This window comes from Helianthus annuus, chromosome 3 (genome assembly GCF_002127325.2).
Source record: "Helianthus annuus cultivar XRQ/B chromosome 3, HanXRQr2.0-SUNRISE, whole genome shotgun sequence".
NCBI lineage: Eukaryota > Viridiplantae > Streptophyta > Magnoliopsida > Asterales > Asteraceae > Helianthus > Helianthus annuus.
The window spans coordinates 97,780,735-97,795,524 of NC_035435.2; the positions used below are offsets into that span (position 1 = coordinate 97,780,735).

The 14,790-nt window shown below is 33.6% G+C and overlaps 2 long non-coding RNA genes across 2 annotated transcripts; one reads left to right on the forward strand and one right to left on the reverse strand.

Moving 5' to 3' along the window:
• Window positions 1–6,668: 6,668 nt before the first annotated feature.
• LOC110929238 lies at window positions 6,669–8,535 on the reverse strand. Its single transcript, XR_004888454.1, has 4 exons — window positions 8,369–8,535; window positions 7,995–8,261; window positions 6,937–7,098; window positions 6,669–6,808 (listed from the first exon to the last, which is right to left on the reverse strand). It is a non-coding gene; the product is annotated as an uncharacterized LOC110929238 (long non-coding RNA).
• A 5,609-nt stretch (window positions 8,536–14,144) lies between these two features.
• Window positions 14,145–14,563, forward strand: LOC118490173. The gene is made up of 3 exons (XR_004888455.1): window positions 14,145–14,202; window positions 14,283–14,382; window positions 14,457–14,563. It is a non-coding gene; the product is annotated as an uncharacterized LOC118490173 (long non-coding RNA).
• Window positions 14,564–14,790: the final 227 nt, after the last annotated feature.

Consider the following 14,790-nt stretch of genomic DNA (forward strand, 5'->3'; position numbering starts at 1 on the left):
TAAAGATGATCATCTATTGAATAAGTTTAAAAACATAACAACATTGTCTTGAGACATAGACTTCAAATTCGAATTACAACCCATGCAACTTGTTTTTAGAGTTCACAAAGACTCGACAAAAGACATTAAATAAAACAGGCTTTGAAAGATGTGTCTTATCTAGGATAAGACACACTTTCCAAATCCTCAGACTCGGTTGACGTCTTTTATTCTCAACACCTCTTAGAACTTCCAAACGCCCGCCAGATCCACATTTAATTCCCTGAAATACATGTAGTTTGAAAACATCAACAAAAGTTGAGCGAGTTCATGTGTTTGTTTGTGTGGACGAATTAACCTTTGAAATCAGTGAAAGTATGTATGTATGTTTGTAAACTCCTGGTATGAAAGCAACAAGGAAAAACAGATCATTAATGGTTTGCAAGGCCATTAATATGTGTGACGTGAAGCAGGAAGCTCAAACCTAGCAGACTTTGCACCGGGCTTCCGGCTGTAAGACATAGTCATCCCATGGGCCAAACCTTGGTCCAACATGGGCGGGGCTCGCTACACCCAAATAGATCTATCACTCATGTCCCTCGGTCCTACAACGAGGATTAATGGTCTTAAGCGTTATACCCACCACTCACATGATCTAGCAGTACCCTTCCTTAGCTAACCATACCAAATAATAACGTTTGTAAACAGTTTGTAACATGTACTTCACCCCGAAGTTATAAAATTGAAAACAGTTAAAAGAAAAGTGGGACATGAACTCACAGTTTTGGGTTCTTCGTACCAATGGTAACTCAAAGCTCCTTCGTGTGTACATGACTACCTACAACGTACTATGATCTATTAGACGAGCGGGTCGTGCCTTGACTTAGTATTACTTAGTGTCTTTGAGTTACGTCTCTTTGTGTCTTCAATATTATTCCAAGTTATATAATTATTTGTTAGAATAATTATATTTATGAAATTTTGGAATAATGGTTAAAACGATAGATTTTAATTTAATACTCTTCAAGTATTTATACATGTATTTCCTTCCCAAGGATGGGTGTATTTGTATTTGTATCCTTATACTTGTATATTTTTGCCATTTATCGGTGTCGTATTCCGGAGTGTATTTATACGTACGAGAATACGTATTTTCTTGTAATTGTTAAGTATTCTAATACTTAATTTTTTTTGTATTAACTTTCTCGGAATAATATTTCTAGTAAGAATACATTAATATATATTTCCAAAATATATATTTTAAGAAATATTACTTAGAAAAATTATTTATAATTTTTCCTTTGGCAAAAATATTTGCATTTTCATATATGTTCCAAAAATAATATATTTTCAAGTCTAACTTGGAAAATATATATAAACTTATTTTTCTCCAAAAATAATATATTTCATATTTATTTGAGAAAATATACATTCCTTCCAAAGATAATATACCTTCTAATAATCCCAAGAAAATATATATATTTCTATTCACCCAAAACAATATATTTTCTCCCTTGTCAAAATATGATATAAATTTGTAATAATTAAAAAATCATATTTTTATTCACTTGGTGTCCAAAATATTATTTACCAAGAATATCCTTGTGAATAAGTTTTCCGGAATATTTTTGTGAGTTATATTCCTTTGTTCGGTTTCACCAATATTTTGTGTATTCTTGGTATATTTATTCCTTGGAATTTTGGTAATATTTTGGATTGTAATTTTTGGTATTTGGATGAGTTATATTATTTCAAGTCCTAAAATAATATAACTAATACACATAATATACAAATAATCACACACATGGTGACATCTAAATATATATTTTCTAAAAACATATTTAGTCACTTTTATTTATAAAAACCAACCTCCAATATTTATATTTTTGTAACAAAAATTATGGCAAACTTTATGTGAAAAATCCATGGTTTAAAATATACTTGTGAATATTTGTTTAGAAATATTTTTCTAAGTGTTTAATTTTTAGAAAAATTTTGCCATAGTTTCCCCTAAAAATGGAGGTTTCCATACCTTGAAGGTATATCATTTTCTTTTGTAAATCAACACAATCAATCCACATTCAACAATAAACAATCTACACTTACCAATTTTGCCAAAAAACAAGCATAAACTACCACTTCATGAACTTGAAAACTTATAAAAATTTGTAGTAACTTACTAGTGTTTTTAGTAAGCCTTGTTACCCTTTAAAGTGTGTTTGATTCTTTAAAAATCATCATTTTTAGAGAAAATAGATCTTCACAACTTGTAGTCACATTTTCTAAAAATGTTTCTTCATGGATTTTTCTTGTTACATAAGTGTTTCTACACTTGTTTAACCTTTAAAAAAATGAGGGTTATTTATTTAAGAACCAAGGTTAAGTAAAACTTGTATTTTTAGCTTGGCTCCTTGAAAAACCGTCCATGAATTTTTAGATCTACAAGTATTACAACTCACTTTGATCATTAGTTTACAAGAAAACCTCATACTCTTTCAAGTTCATGTTCTATGTGAGGATGATCTATGGATCTTTAACACTTCCATCCTCTCATCTTGCTAGATTAGGTTTTTAATCATGATCTAGCAAGATCATATGATGATCTACATCATTTTCATAAGCAAACAATGACCAACAAGTAGATTAACACATAAACAACATAGTTTCTTCATGATTTAAGCATATGTTAAAGTTTCATTCTCTTGATTCTTAGTGTTCTTCAAGTTTATCATCATGTATCATTCTTTAACCACTATGATAAGATGAAAAATGGAGTGTATGATGTTCTTACCACTAGCTCAAGGCTAGGGATGATCAAGAGAAGAAAAGAGATGGATAAAAGCAAATAGAGAAGGTCCTTGAACTTCCGAATGCTCCTAACTTCCTTATGCAACCTCTAGCACTCTTGTATATGCTTGGAATGGATGAGACTTGATCGAAAATGGTGAGTGTGTGGTGTTGGGTTCGGCGGAGAACAAGGCAAGGGAGAGGGAGAGAAAGTGTGTGTTTAGTGTGTGAAGTTATGTGGCTATGATCTTGATGTGCATACTTATAATCCAATAACATGACTTTATCTCATGGTTTTTGTGTCTAAATGAAGGAAACATAATATAATATTTTATCAAAATAAAATCAAGATGGTGGGGGCCATGTTGGCCGTCCCATAGGTGGGGGGGGGGGTAGTAGGCTTAGGTTATAACCATATGATTAGTTTGTAGTTGAATTGTAAGTATATAGTTAGATATCTAGTTAGTTGATATTTATATGGGGTGTTATGATGTTCGGGGACCATAACTAGCTTGGTAATGTTAAACCAGTGTTTCTCGTGAAAATTTGGTGTTTCGGGTAGTGTCCGGTTGGTTACCGGTTTGTTAAGTTGATAAACTATGCAGTTTAGTGTGCTTTATGTACCCTTTTGTGACAGTTTTGATTCCCGACACTTAGGAAAGCATTCAGGACCATTTAAGCATATTTTGGCATGTTATAAGAGTGTTTAAATGCTGAATTTGCTGATTTTCTGCAGAATTCTGCAGTTTAAGTGAGTTTTAGGCACTTTCCGGCACTTAAACTATCACTAGAAAGGCAGTTTTGTGATCCTTACTTTCCTACACACTATACTAGTGTAATACTTGGTTTCTGGCTCATTCTGTGTCTCAACACATTGTCTGTCTATGTACTGAACTTCGTCAGCATTTTCCTGGTTTGTCTGATAACTGTGCTAACTGTGTTTCGTGCATCATTTGAGTCAATAAAGTTCTCATGCAATAATGATATGAGATTAAGCAATATGTGATGCACATGTATGCATATGGCAATAATCAGAAAGCAATTCAAGTCATTAATTGTAATTCAGCATAGTCATTAAGCACTAATCATGGTTTAATAGTTGTACGGATACCTGGAATTTTGACAATTGTCACAGTTTCAGTCTCGCATCATTAATTTAATAAAGATAACCCTTTTTCCATTTTTGGATTTATTCTAGTCTGGTATCATTATTTTTAACCATAACACCGGACTGAGGGGACATGTAGAGGTATGACCAGGTTCGGTCATTCCGAGTCGGTCAAACTTATAATAAATGTAGTATAAATACAACGAATATCTTGGAGACATTCCTATGTAGATAAAGTATCTGCCAAATCTCCTAAATATGGGCATGATCCCTATGCAACTAATTCTCCATCAAAAAGGGAAACCCTAATCACCACCAACTATAAATAGAGGACTTCTCCTCAGTACTACATGTTATTCTTGAAACGACAACCCTTCTATTAGGCTAAACATCGTTCCTGACAACATCTAGGGGCTGACTACATTCTAGCAGCCTAATAATGGTTTGACGAGACAATTAGCAGTACGCTGTTTCAGTCTCGCATCATTAATTTAATAAAGATATCCCTTTTCCATTTTTGGATTTATTGTAGTCCGGTATCATTATTTTTAACCATAACACCGGACTGACGGGACATGTAGAGGTATGACCCGGTTCGTTCATTCCGGGTCGGTCAAACTTATAATAAATGTAGTATAAATACAACGAATATCTTGGAGATATTCCTATGTAGATAAAGTATCTGCCAAATCTCCTAAATATGGGCATGATCCCTATGCAACTAATTCTCCATCAAAAGGGAAACCCTAATCACCACCAACTATAAATAAAGGACTTCCCCTCAGTATTCTACATGATATTCTTGAACCGTAAACTCTTTCTACATTGAACCCAATACTGACTTGAGCGTCAGAGGGTGGTCCAGAGACTCCGGCCTCTGACCCCTTCTAACGTGTTTACTATTTTGCAGATCTGAAACGAGACGGTGTAGGCGAGGTGACCGTGTCATCTTCATCGTTAGAATACATACCCGTATCGGAACGTGTTTCTACAATGAATTTAGTCTTTTGTTCTTGGAAATGAAAAATTCATTGCCATAAGTTTTTGCGAAACTGTAGCGCCTTTGGCCATTATAACGAACTAGTATGGTGCCCGCGCGATGCGGCGGGTGGACACTTTGCATTGCTTTAGTTCTCATCTCCTCTAGATGTCATGAAACCCTACAATATCATCGTTTTTAAATTACTTGATCATTTTGTTTCAACCTTATTTGTTTGTTAACATATTTTTCCAGTGGTAATTCTAATCAACAGGACACCATGATTAGATCTTAAAACTGAAAAAAGCACACTTGTGCTTGAAAACTCAATTTAAATCACGCTTTTATTTTAATTTCTCTAAACATCAAAATTTGGTTAACGATTTTGAGCACAAATATAAACTTCTATTTTTCACTTGACAACTTAAGTCTTAGAAACTAAACCTTTGTAATACAATAATATTTCTACATCTAACAATATTATCTTAGTATCCCTAAATAATATATCTTTAACCTGCATTAAAATAAAATAAAGAATTTAACCCACCGCTTTGACCCGTATTAAATATCACCAATTACCATTTTAACACCTCTAGCAATGGAAATCTAAAATTTGAGCAAGGTGTTAGATAGTAAGTGTTGACTAAGTAACAATTATAATGAAAATATCCCATGATGTATTGCAAGGCATCATTTAGAAGTTTTTACTTGATCAAGAAAGAAGTTTTTACTTGATCAAGAAATATAATACAATGTATAATTAGTGCTCTAGATATCTTTAAAACAGAGGAAAAGTTAAAGAAATCATCTGAGCAACTTCCAGTGTGATTAGGTAACGACCAAAAAAAAAAAAAAAAACGCCAACCTATTAAGGATCATCAATCTTTGCATCTGTATCATCTATTTCTTTCTAAGCATAGCATCAACCTAAACATGGTTTGTACAAACGTGACTCAAAACTCCATCTTTGTCAATAGTTTCTAGATCAAGAACCTGCCTATCAACCCAATCTCTTCTTTGACGCATCTTCGCAAAAACCTGACGCATCTTTGGGTTCTAATTTATTTCCAAAAAAGTGAAACATGTTAAATTAGAATTTTTTTCTATAATGATTAAACGCAGCAGTAGGCATTATGCCCACATATCATTAATGTACAATAAACAGATTGATGTATCCTGCAACTTTTTCCTCATTATAGTCATTATTCTAAGGTACATACTAAGCATAAAGATAATTTTTTTTAACAAAATACCAAACAAACTCTAGGATGTGTGCATATGCCAATAGTAATTTAATTTACCTAAAAATTTTCACACTTACTCTAAAAACTTGTGGTTTGAGATGTGACCAAGAATCAAGTACTTTTTCCTCTGCTGGACAGAAAGGTACTTGCGAACCAGCTATCAATGACGGACCATAACAACTCAATGAAAAACCAAAAGGCGAACAAGTTACATCTCGCGATCAATATTGAACCATTTGGGGAACTAATCCAAGAGAAAGCAAACCAGATCTCAGAGATTATAGAAGTTAACCATATCCTGAATGCATCATGCACAGTATTCAACAGTCTATACCGAAAAATATCGTGAAAATAAACAGTCGAGCCACGACCATCATCCGATATGGATTGATCTTGGTGGATGCAATTGGTATTTCTTGAAAGTGACCAAAAAGGCCATTTTTATCATGGATTGCAGTGGCATGTTATTAAAGATCATCCCAAACTTAGTGATTGACCCCTAAATAATCAGAAACATGATCTTTCTTTTTATACTGATGATAAGAAATTATTAACACAACGAAGACATGACATACTTCTTAACAAGTGATTCTCCAAGCTCTCTCTAAGCAAGAACTCGTAGACTAACAACCGTTGATCATCTTCAATGCAATAACCAATCAACTTGACCAAATTTGGGTTCAAAAGATCACTCAAAAAACTGACTTCTACCTGCCAAAATCATTTATAATATAAATACACAAATTTTCCGAATTTTCAAGTTATAAGAATGCACAAAACAAGTATTAAGGTCAAAGCAATTGAGGCATTTTATCCAATGTAAATAAAAATTATCTAACCAGCCACTCTTCATCGCCCTCAAGCCCACATCATGATTTAGCATTTTGGCCACAACTGTAAGGCCAATACCGGGTTTGATCGGTGTTGTGCTATTCTCTTCAATTCATCCTGTCATCATCATTTTGGGCTATTGCAGTCTCAAAATCAGTAGAGGCTTTATCCTATTAGAAGAACCACCGCGAACAAGGTTAGCTTTACAGTTCGTGTTTTAACCCGTTTGTTTGCTTTTTTTAATATCTTTTATTTTTAAAATGTATTTTATGTAATGACTTAAACCATTAAGGAATTTTTATGCCATTTGTTTTTCAAATAATAGACATAGCTAAAACATAATTGCTTCAAAAAACTTAAAATAAAATGTAAATCAGAATTTCAAAAAGTTAAATAATTTCTTTTCCTCCCTGTCTGTTTCAACCCATGAATACACGTGTTGTGTACAGGTTCCTGTGTGACACTTTGAATCACAACTGTAAAGATCAGCAAATTGTAAAGAACGACTTGTTCCCTTTTGGAATTAATTTAGTTGACCCGTTTGAGTGATAGTGTGTACTAATATAGCTATTCATAAGCGAACGGGTCAAAATTAGTAATAACGTTTGCATAAAAATAGACCCATTCACTACCAACAAGACTAATGTAAATTTAGTAGTTCGTGAATTTGACATATAACAATGTTGCTTAACCGATTTGACCAAAAAACATTACCTCTAAAATTACTACAAATAGACATAAAAGGCCATACATATAACAGTGATAATATCAACATGAAATTTGACCAATTCAATCACACCCATCGTATTTGATAGCTAATATACAATCTATATATATCTTTTTACACATCTACTAATATTGGGCTTTAGTTCTAGGCCAGATATACCATAAAAGCATTTGTAATAGAATAATGTCACATAAAAGCAAAAATAAATTTGAATCAAACGCAAATGTTGAACATAAAAAAATAATTAAGTGTATGGCCACTGGAAAGGAAAATAACACACAAACAGACAAAATAAAAGGCAAGGAAATGTTAAAAACGTAAATAAGAAAATGTGTGTACCTTATTTGTCAAGAACGTTATGAATCTCAATCGCTTAGGTATTGTTAGTTATGTTGTCGTGGATCGGAAAGTGTGCAATTAGAAGACGCGTCTTGTAGCGGAAGACTTGAGTAACACCGATGATGAGATTAGGGGTGGTTATGTGAGATCCGACCACAAATCGAGCTTTAGCTCCTGTTTTCCGGTCTCTTCAAACCACAAATAGTAACTTCAACATCCACAAACTAATAACCCTAATTTTAACCAGAAGCATCGAAGATCAAATATCTGATGCAACAGATGGAATGAATAAAAAACAGAAATTAGCTAGCAATAGTATGGAATTAAATAACGACAACAGTAACTTTTTGCATGTTAAGGAGGAAGCAATTAACATGATGTTAGGCTAGTTGTCTATCACGAACTGAAGCAACTTTAGCCTTGAAACCATCAGATTCAGCTTTAGCCTAGCTTTCGAGTGAGCCAGGGTTTTCTAGGAATATCCCTAAGCGGGAGGGTGGGTTCTTGCAGATATTTTAGGGAGAAAGAGAGATTGGGATGAGGGGTTTTGAATTTTGAATCTACAGCCTGATTTCTAGGTTGGATTTGTGGGTTTGTTTCATGTGTTAAGGACACTTATAACTATGCTTGAATGGGTTGTACCTTTTAGTTTTAGGCTCTCCAAACCAAGCGGTCTAAGTTTTGTATTGCAATAATCATTTGTACACTAAACATCATCTACTTGTACATTTTAATCCGCGCATCAATATTGACCAAGAAAAACATCGAAACATCGACAAAAATGAGCAGGTCGTCACGGTACCTTCGAATGCTTGTATAACGTCATAGTCTAAAAGATATGACAAGAATACGTAAAAGAATTATAAGTTTGTTGTGGAGGGGGAAAAGTGTAACTAATTATCTATAATTTTGTTAAAACCTTAGGGATTTAAGTGTAATAAGTTTAGGGGCTAAAAAATAAATATTGTTTAAAAGACCAAACTGCCCTCATTTTAGGGGTCTTTGTATAAATAAAATGAGGGAAAAGTTCTTATTTTTTGGGTATCTTAAAATACCCTTCCCTCATGCATTATAATCTATCTCTTATATTAAAGCAAAATAGTGTTGACCATTTAACCTTGATGTGGCATATGTCTTTGGCCAGAGAATTCAGTGATGAGCGGCAAATCCTTTTTCCTCATTCCTCCACCATTTGTGAAACCTCCTAAATATGATCTTCTATATGGAATCCCTCATCAATTCTTAATCAGTTGAAATCTTCTCCAACATGTCGTCTCTTTAATCAATCCTTAAACCCCTAATTTCACTTTCATCACTGCCTCTACCACGCTCTATTTTTCTTCTTGCCTTCCCCATGGATGATGAAGTCCAGATTCTTCACATGGCTTCTTAAAACCATTATTTTGATTCCACGCCGCTGTGCTCTCAACAATTCCTTCAATAGCGTCTAAACGAGAGGATCCCTGATTCCAGTCAAATCAAGCAATGACGTTCAACGAGCCGTGAATGGAGCCGAGTATCAGCTTCGTTAAAGCTCTCAGGTTTGATTTCAATTTTAGGTTAATTTGATTTCTCATTTGTGTTTTATTTTAGATCTAGTTGTTGTTTCGATTTTTCATTTCTTTTTCACCATGATATTGAATAAAACCATTTTTTTTTCGATTTGGGTTTCATAAATCCCAATATTAACATCAAGATTATGATATATGATGATGCATCAAGAGTTTTTAAATGATATCTGATGATGCGTTCGTTCTTCATATTCATGACCAATGTTCTTCAATTAATTACAGGTATGTGTGTAATGAATTCTTTTTATATTCTACCATATAGATATCTTTTTTTGTTGAAGCAAATACAAATTGTATTTTTTTTGTTGATTCAAGCATAAATACGGATTCCTCGGGAGCGGGTTGGATTAGTCCCGTGAGTTCATCTCTCTTGCTTCTTATTTGATTGCAAAAACTAGGGTTAGGGTTTTGATTTTTTGTTGATTTAAGCACTTACCATTTTTGTTTTGTTCAATTTGTGTGGTTTCAGAAGACAAGAACGATTGGATATTTTTGTACGATTCTGGATTATCTGGATTATCCGCGATAGTAAGGCATCATCTTGGTTTGAAATGTTACAATAGGGTGTACAATGTTGTGGTTGATGAAGGTTATACGCGGCGAATCATACTTTGGGAGGTCCGGGAATACATTTTTCGTATGTCGTGACTGGGTGAAAGTTGTAGAGGAGATATCGATCAAATTTGCTTCGTTTCTTGTGTTACAATATTTGGGTGATAGGAAGTTCAAACTTTCTCTTTTGTAACGCCTGAAGATACTGATGGAAGTGTTGATGGTGATTTGAAACAAGTGTTGATTTGTAACAATGAAGACTGTAAAGTTGAGGAAGTTACTGGAGTTGCGATGTATGTGGTGATGATTTTATATTTCATATATAAATTTAGATGATTTATTATAATTCTTATTAGGAAGTTTTGTGTTTTAATAATCATTTTTAAATCTTTGTAGATTCAGGATTCTCATACCGGTGCAGGATTGTTCTGGGACAAAAAGTTTTACTTTATTTGACAGGGAGGCTGCTAAGATTTTAGGAGTTTCGGCAACACAGCTTCTTCAACAATATCAGCAAGTATGGTTTTTTAATCAATATTATTTATCTTTGCCATCAACACATATCAGCATGTAATGTGTTGTAAAATTTAATTTTGATTCTGTCATCAATATTTTTAATATTTGACATATTTATAAGGAAAAAAAGAGGGTGATGACGAGAAAATCAACCCAACCGAGTTTGAATGTTTGGTTAACAAAAAGTTTGCTTTTAGAATATGGGTTGGCAAAGTTTAATGTTGATCAAAAGATTAATGGGTATGCTATTTATAAGTTATGTGATGATGATGCCATTATCGACCAACTTGAGAAGAAGTTTGCGGAGTTTCGGGTATGATTTATTGTATACTTAAGACAACAAAAATAGTATCATTAAGCGTGGGAGTTTTGTTATTAAGTTAATTGAAATGAATGTCTTTAAATTTATGTTGAATTTGCTTAATTTTTGATTCTGTATTGTTTGTTTAATTGGATTTTATAGAATTTCGAACAAGACATCAAATGTTTGGAGGCGAAGCATACGGCATGTAAGTCATTATTTATCAAAGTTTCTGTAGAATTGAGATAGAGAAACCCTAATTTCATTCTTCATCTACGCCTCTTTTTCTCTCCCGTTCCCTCAGCCTTCATCCAAAATCCAAACCACAAATGGGGAATTAGAGATGGTACGATTGTAGGTTTTGTCGCTGATTACAAGGGTTTAAGTGTTGTTCATCTTGGTTACCGAGGATGCGGTGATGGTGGTCGACTTAAGCTACTTACGTTTTCATGTCGTAGGTTTTCTCTTTTGCTTATTTTTCCGGTTATAATCTTCATCAATTATGTTTTTTATTATCCGAATTCAACATCACCCATTGATGAACGAATATGTGTGTGTGTTTCAGTTTTTTTCTTATAAAATTGGTTTTATATCCGGTGATTACAAGTTTAATTTCTTGATTTTGTTGAGTGAGACTTTTTATGTTTTTAGCTTGCGATCGTTACAATTTGGGGTTTTTTTGCTTTTAAAATTTTATCCATGCATTACATTGTGATCAGGTAGAATTTGAATCTGATGCTGTTAGGTTGTTTTTGTGATTGTATCAATTTAGCTAGATGTTAAGGTTTCCGCTTCAATTCGGTTGCAGATTTTAAAACCGATCTTGATTTGAAATTTGTATGATTGTGTAAATGTATGAATAATTCTGGTAAACAGACAATCAGTTAGTTTCGTATAGTTTATATAAAGAGAATTTTCTTAAACGGATTAGAAGAATTCACCGGTTATTTTAGTTTTTTTTATGTAAATTTGGTCATTATATGTTTTTGCAGGGTTTGTGTCTTCTTGTGCAATATAAATTAGGGTTCTATATGGCCCTGTTTGTATTAGCATGGATTATCATGCTAATTATTCAAATTTGGATGTAGTATACTAACATCCACATCTATTCGGTGTTATTATGCTAACAGCTACATTGGTTGGTTTCTAGACGAGTTATTTAAGTGGTTTTGCTGGTATTTCGGCGAGTTATTAATCGAGGATAGACAAGTAAATGGAGATTTTAATGTAGTTGGTATGAATTTAGAAAGCTATCTGAAATCCAAACATGCTTCTAATTTTTTGCCTACAACAAGAAGAATTGTGCAGTTTTCAAATGGGAAGGTGTGTTTTTGTTTGATGATTCAATTTCTGTAGTCATGATTTGGTTCGTATATGTATTTGATGTTGTCGTTTTTTGCATGTGAGGGGCTACGACCAAATGCTCGTGTCGTGTACATTGGTGTACATTGATGGAGGGTTTGATCTTTTTCATGTTGGACATGTTGAAGTATGTAGCCTGTTGATTTCTTATCTTTATGACTCATTATGATGGTCCATTGGATACGGTACTATCTCTTTGACTCTATTCTAGCCTTAGTTATCTAAAAGTAAAACTAGATGACCCGCTAATTTCGCATTTCACCCTCATCTCTTTTCATACGGAACTTTTGGCACCTCCGAAAGGTTCTAGCTTTTAGAAGGCTTGAAATTGTTTCTCAGCACCTACACTTTTGAAAGTCACACATCAAAACACATGTTCAGTAAGGTGTGTTGGATAACATCTTTTTATACACCTAAGTCGAACCTGGATGGAATCCAGTTGGTACGTGCCATTATCTACACAAAGTTTTTGATGACTTTGTAAAATGGAGGTGGCAACCATTTGGATGTAAAGTCCCAAGGTAATGAATTAATGATCATGGTTTCTCTTAAATACTTGAAATTTCTTGGTCGCTTCTTAACTGCATGATTATGATGTTATATGTTTAAATAAAAATGTGTAACGGGTCATACCAGGGTTCAGGTCAGACAGGTTCTGGTCAAGTGGGCTGTTAAAAAAAGATTCAATTTGGTTCGGGTCAAAACAGGTTCTAACTAATTTTGTTGGGTAATGGGTCATACGAGATTCAAGGTTTTTTTGCATTTTAAATGCTATGATTATAGTGGTATTTTATAGTGTGCTATATGTGTACATATATTGCAGTATGATTTGTTTGGAATACAAAAAGAAAAAAAACATTTAACATGATATTTGAAGACATAACTGCAGCCATTAAATTAGATTTGCAGCCATTAACATTAATTTGCAGTCATTAGCTTTTCTGTTTTCAGATGATTCACTATCAAAACTGTTGACAATATTGACAATTCTAATTTCTCACAGTAATGGAGAGATTCCATGGTGGTGATATGCATGGTATGAGAGGTGAAAGAACTCCACTTCTTAACAGGAATGTAAGTATCATACAACTCTTAAATTGAATGTTCCACTTCTATTTTCTCACTAATTTGAACTGTAATGCGGATGAGTTATTAAATTATTGAGTTATAATATGTGTTTATGTATATATATATTTTTTAAATTTTGGGTATGTTTAGACCAACATGAAGATGTGTAATCTTGATTTTTACAGGGTTTGAGGAGAAATGATGATCAGGGGGGTCTTGAACTTGGAGATGCAGTGCCAGTAATTATTTATTTATTTTTTTTGATTTTTTTGAGTTTTAGTTTACGCATACCAGGTGTTTGATGAAATGCCTGAGAGAAACGTAATTCTAATTTGGTTGTTGGGAATTTAACAGGCTGCTAATGGGAGCTATGTTAGAGTGCTTGCTCTGGTAAGTGGATGCTATATTACTTTACGATTGTGTCGTTGAAACGGCTTTTAAATATGTAACTATGTTGTGTTTGTGAATTTATTTAGATGTTAAGAAATTATTATTATACAGGCAAAACCCGAGGCGGGGAAATTGATTATTGGTACTATAACGTTGTTGATTGCGTCTGCATCATACTGAGTATACTGATTATATGTCTACATCTTTTCCTCTCTGAAATTTGAAATGTGCATATGAACCATGAGTGTATCAAAATGCATGAATTATGCGTAATTTTAGGATATGATTATATGGTTAAGCAACTTTTGTTACTTACATTGCAGCCACAGTTTGGCGGGACGATAATCGATATCGTTTTGGGTGATCTCCAAACACCTGAACAGAAGAGTGAAGCTGTAAGCAAAGTCAATAGAACCATTCTTGGAATCTTCTTGATTGTCATTATCGGGTATCGACATTTTATACCTTAGTACCTTGATCTTTAATAGTATCTTCTGTTAATAATTTTGACTCATTTGCTGTTTTTAGTTCCATCTACACAGCACTTCGAGCATGGTTATTTTCTTCTGCAAGTGAAAGAATCTTTGCTACATTGCGAAAGAACCTGTTCACACACCTCATCAATCAAGTATATATCACTTCCTCTTAGCAAAAAGATGTATTTTTCTTCCTTTTTTGTTATTTTTTAACGTGTGATCGTAGGAAATAGCCTTCTTCGATGTTACACGAACAGAAGAGCTTCTTAGCAGGCTTTCTGAAGATACCCAAATCATTAAAAACAGAGCTGCAACTTCAAATGTTTCCGAGATTCTCCGGAATCTTTCTACTGCGTTCATTGGTCTCGGGTTCATGTTTGCTACGTCGTGGAAGCTAACATGTAATACAGACATTGCAATTAAAAAATAAACTTTCATGATTCTAGCGGTTCCAACATGTTTCTTTTAACTTGCATTTTTTGCTATTTTTAGTATTGGCTTTGGTTGTTGTTCCATTCATTTCAATTGTTGTACGACAAGTTGGCCGTTCCCACAAGACT